The sequence below is a fragment of the Chrysochloris asiatica genome, unplaced genomic scaffold (genome assembly GCF_000296735.1).
Source record: "Chrysochloris asiatica unplaced genomic scaffold, ChrAsi1.0 scaffold00028, whole genome shotgun sequence".
In the NCBI taxonomy this organism is placed as follows: domain Eukaryota; kingdom Metazoa; phylum Chordata; class Mammalia; order Afrosoricida; family Chrysochloridae; genus Chrysochloris; species Chrysochloris asiatica.
Window position 1 is genome coordinate 19,834,388 of NW_006408546.1, and position 4,781 is coordinate 19,839,168.

The window sequence follows — 4,781 nt, forward strand, 5'->3', positions numbered from 1 at the left end:
GCAATCGTTTTTAAAACTATCGTCAGTAAAATTTTATTTGCATGTGAAACCAATGATAGTGTTCAATGATTACTGCTTTTCATTGGGTCACCTTTCCTTGGAATGGACACACATATGGATGTCTTCTGATTGTTACTGGAGTCTCTCTGAAGGAGTTGCCAATGCCACATGGGTTGTAACAAAGGAAGGACTTTTATTGTGTTAGCACGTGACTCAGGGGATTCGTATCCAGAGGCTGAGCCCCTTCTTCCCTGTGTGAGGATATTTTATAGGGAATAGGGGTACATTCATGAGTTCATTTGAGATTGGTTAGCAGTGGCCAACAGCTTCATGGAGCTGCCGGGGATTGGTTGGCTCAAACATATGGCGGGGAAAGCTGTATGAACATACAAGACAGAAGCAGAAGCAGGTGAACATTAGCTCGGAGCTCTGTTCCCTCCCAGAGGTGGGTCAGGAACAGGAGATTAACCTGGATAATCACAAGAGGCCGAGGTGGTCTGTTGCTTATTTCCTGAAATGTGAACCATAATGCAGGAATGAGTTATGAGCCTGGGGGGCATGGAGGGCCAGCGCCTATTTCCGCAGGCCTGCCTGCCTCACAATCAGATGGTGACGTAGGTAGCTGTCTTCAGATGAGTTTACAATAGATGAGTAAGCAGTTTCAATGCTGCATCAGTTTGCTGAAACATTTCCATTTCTATTCTTTCAGTTCCTGGACCCTTGTTTTTCATCAGTGACTTGAGTGCAGCTTGGACTTCTTCCTTCATTACCATCAGTTCTTGACCACTCGCTACCTCTTGACATGGTTGAGTACCGACCAATTCTTCTTGTTACAGTAACTCTGTGTATGTATTCCCTCTTCTTTTGATGCTTCCTGTATCATTCAATATTTTGCATATTTGTTGTTATGTGTCGTTGAGTTGGTTCCCAATCATAGCAACCCTGTATAGGGTTTCCAAGGAACAGTTGGTGGATTTGAAGTTCCAACCTTGTGGTTAGTAGTCCAGTGCTTATACTACAGCACCACAAAGGCTTGAATCTAACTCCATGTCTTACACATTTTATTATAATCTCTCTGTCTTCTTAAGCTGCCATTTGAAATGTTCTCTTCAGCTTTTACTTCATCATTTCTTTCAGATATTTTAACTTCTCGACGGTCAAGAACAAGTTTCATAGTGTCTTCTGACATCCATTTTGGTCTTTTCTTTCTTTCCTGAATAAGGTGTTGTCAGCGCCTTCCAGGTCTTCAAAGAATCATTGACGATTTGCCCATGTTCCCTCTATGTTCAAGGTCATTGGTTCAAACTCACCAACCGCTTCTTGGAATTTCCTAGTTGTTGCTAAGTACCATTGATTCAGTTCCTTCCCATAGCAAGCCTGTATGGGTTTCCTAGGAGCAACTGGTGAACTTGAACAGCCGACCTTGTGATTCAGATACCTTGATCCAGTGCTTTATCCCACAGCGCCATCTTTAGAGGAGCAGAAAACCTCATCTTTCTCCTCAAAAACAGGGATTTGAGCCAGTTCATTCTGGTTGAAACCACCACTAAGAATTTACATTTCCATCCCAGATAGACTGAATCAGAATCTACATTTTAACAAGATTCTTATGTAAGAATCACCTGAGAATCTTGTTAATGCAGAATCTGTTTCAGCTATCTGGGGTAGAAATGCAAATTCTCAGCAGGAGGTCAAACTAGAATTTCCTAGTAAATCACATTTAAAAAAAAAAAACAAAAAACGGAAGCAGGTAAAATTAATTTGAATATATTATTTAACTGAATATATCCAAAAGGAGCTCTGGTAACGTAATGGTTACGAGTTGGGCTGCTAATCTCAAGAGCAGCAGTTCGATACTGCCAGCGGTTTCACTGGAGAACGATGACGCTTTCAGCTCCTGTAAAGATTTACAGCCTCAGAAACCCTATACAGGGTCACTATGGGTGGGAACCGACTCCATGGCACTTAACAACAACAACATGCAAAATATTATCATGTCACGATATACTCATAGGAATTATTGATGAAATATTGTCTTATTCATACTAAGTTTTTGGAATTTGATATCTAATGCTCGTAGCACATCTCAGTTGGGACTAATCATATGCCCAGTGCCTAAATGACCAGTGGCTATCATAATGTAGAGTGTTGGTTGGTTGGGTTATGTGCCATGGAGTCGGTTCTGACTCAGTGATCCTGTACAGGGTTTCCGAGGCTATAAATCTTTATGGGAGCAGAAAGCCTCATCTTTCTCTTGCGGAAAAGCTGGTAGTTTCGAACTGCTGACCTTGCGGTTCACAGTCCAATTCGTAACCACTACGCTACCAGAGCTCCTTATAGTGTAGATGAAGACAATCTTTCTAGGAAAAAATACAGTGGAGCCGTAGATGCCACCAACACTTTATGGAGAATGAGTTGGACAGTGGCCCTTAATTTTGACTGACATACACCATCATCAGTCAGACATCATGTTTTGCTCTTCAGTTCATAGGAAATTTACTTTCTAGTGGCCTAATAGCATCCAGAACCTCGTATCAGTTGGATAGGACCATCTGCACATACAGGCAGAGAAACCAGGCTATGATCTGAGTGTGTTGTATGTACTTCCTAATATGTTACTTAACTAAACCTCAGTGTTCACATCAGTAAATAAATTTAATAGGATTTGATGTAATAAAGAGTTTAGAGTACTTCCTGGCACATGGCACATAACCAATAAATGTCAGTAATTACTGGTAGCGTAGCGGTTACGAATCGGGCTGCGAACCTTAAGGTCAGCGGTTCGAAACTACCAGCTGCTCCGCGGGAGAAAGATGAGGCTTTCTACTCCCGTAAAGATTTACACCCTCGGAAACCCTGTACAGGGTCGCTATGGGTCGGAACCGACTCGACGGCACTTAACAACAACAACAACAACAACAATTATTATTACTGCACTGACATTTCAGATCAGCAATGATTACTTGATGAAAGTAATGATCATCACTGGACAATGTTTTGTTCTTTTGTACATGTACGTGGGGTGTCCTCATGCAGGAAAGCAGACTCCATGGTACTAACAATAATACTATTTGCATGGCATTAACGATTACATCAGTGATAATGATTGGCTATGCTCTTTTGTTGCCAGTGAACTGATTCCAACTCATGGACACCCCATGTGTGCAGAGTAGACCTGCTTCTTAGGGTTTCTGAGACTATGGCATTTCAGAAACAGATTATTAAATGGAGCTGTTCAGGCACCTTTCACCAAGTACTCAATCACTTAACCATCTGTGCCACTTATGATTAACTATGGTGTTTCCCTCATTGCTTCTGAAATTTCACGGGACTGTTGACTTTATATCTAGCAATCTTCATAGAGAAGTCTGTTGTTGGCAAGTGCTGTTGAGTTGGTTCCGATTCACAGTGACCCTGCAAAGGTTTCTGAGGCTTTAAATCTTTGCAGGAGCTGAATGCCTCATCTATCTCCTGTGGAGCAGCTGGTGGGCTCAAAGGGCTGAATAATAAAACAGGCAAAGTTAACCCAAATCAGTCATCTTCAGCAGGATCAGCCAGCTATAGCTCATGGGCCAAATCTGGCTACCATCTAAGTTTGCAAATAAAACTACATTGGAACATTGTTGTTGTTAAGTACCGTGGAGTCGGTTCCGACTCATACCGTGGAGTCGGTTTCCGAGGCTGTAAATCTTTACGGGAGCAGAAAGCCTCATCTTTTTCCCGCGGAACCGCTGGTAGTTTTGAACTGCTGACCTTGAGGTTGGCAGTATATTGGAACATATCATCTACAAATTGAGCAATGCAAATAAATTGAGTCAGTATATCCTAATGTTTTTTCCTTGCCATCAGAATCTTTGCTTTTCCCCTAATTTACCTATTATAGTTAGATTAGGGCTTGTGTGGTTTTGTTTTTTAAGTAACCTACTCACTGAATTTCTTTTTTGTACTTAGAGATAACAAAATGATTGCTCATTACAGAATTTATAGTGGGAAATTAGAAGCCTAACTTTCCAACAAAAGGGCATTACATTTTGTCATTAAGTGTGGTAGTAACTGCTGTTGTTGTTAACTGCTGTCAATTCTAACTCATAGAAACCATGCACTGGCTGGCTGTGTGCCGTGGAGTCAGTTCCGACTCATAGTGACCCTGTACAGGGTTTCCGAGGCTGTAAATTCTTACGGGAGCAGAAAGCCTCATCCTTCTCCTGCGGAACAGCTGGTAGTTTCGAACTGCTGATCTTGCAGTTTGCCGCCCAATTCATAACCACTACGCTACCGGAGCTGCAATTGGTGGGTTTCAACGGCTGACTTTGTGGTTCACAGTCCAGTGCTGACCCTACAGAGTTACATCAGGAGTCTGTGGACATAATTGTTGTTGTTAAGTGCCGTTGAGTTGATTCTGACCCATAGCATCCCTGTATAGCGTTTCCAAGGAGCAGCTGGTGACCTTGAACCACTGACCTTGCAGTTCAAATGACTTTGCAGTCTGACTATCAGCCATACCAGGACGAGTTGTTGTGAAGTACCATCCAGTTAGTTCCAACCCACAGTGACCCTGTATAGGGCTTTCAAGAAACAGCTGGTGAGCTCGAACCACCAAACTTGCAATTCAAACACCAGGACTTGGTGGTGGTGGTGTTAGGTGCCATCAAGTCAGTACCGACTCATAGCAACCTTATGAACAGCAGCACGAAACACTGCCTGATCCTGGGCCAACCTCACAACTGTTGCCACACTTGAGTCCATCAATGCTGCCACTTGGCCAATCCATCTCGTTGGGG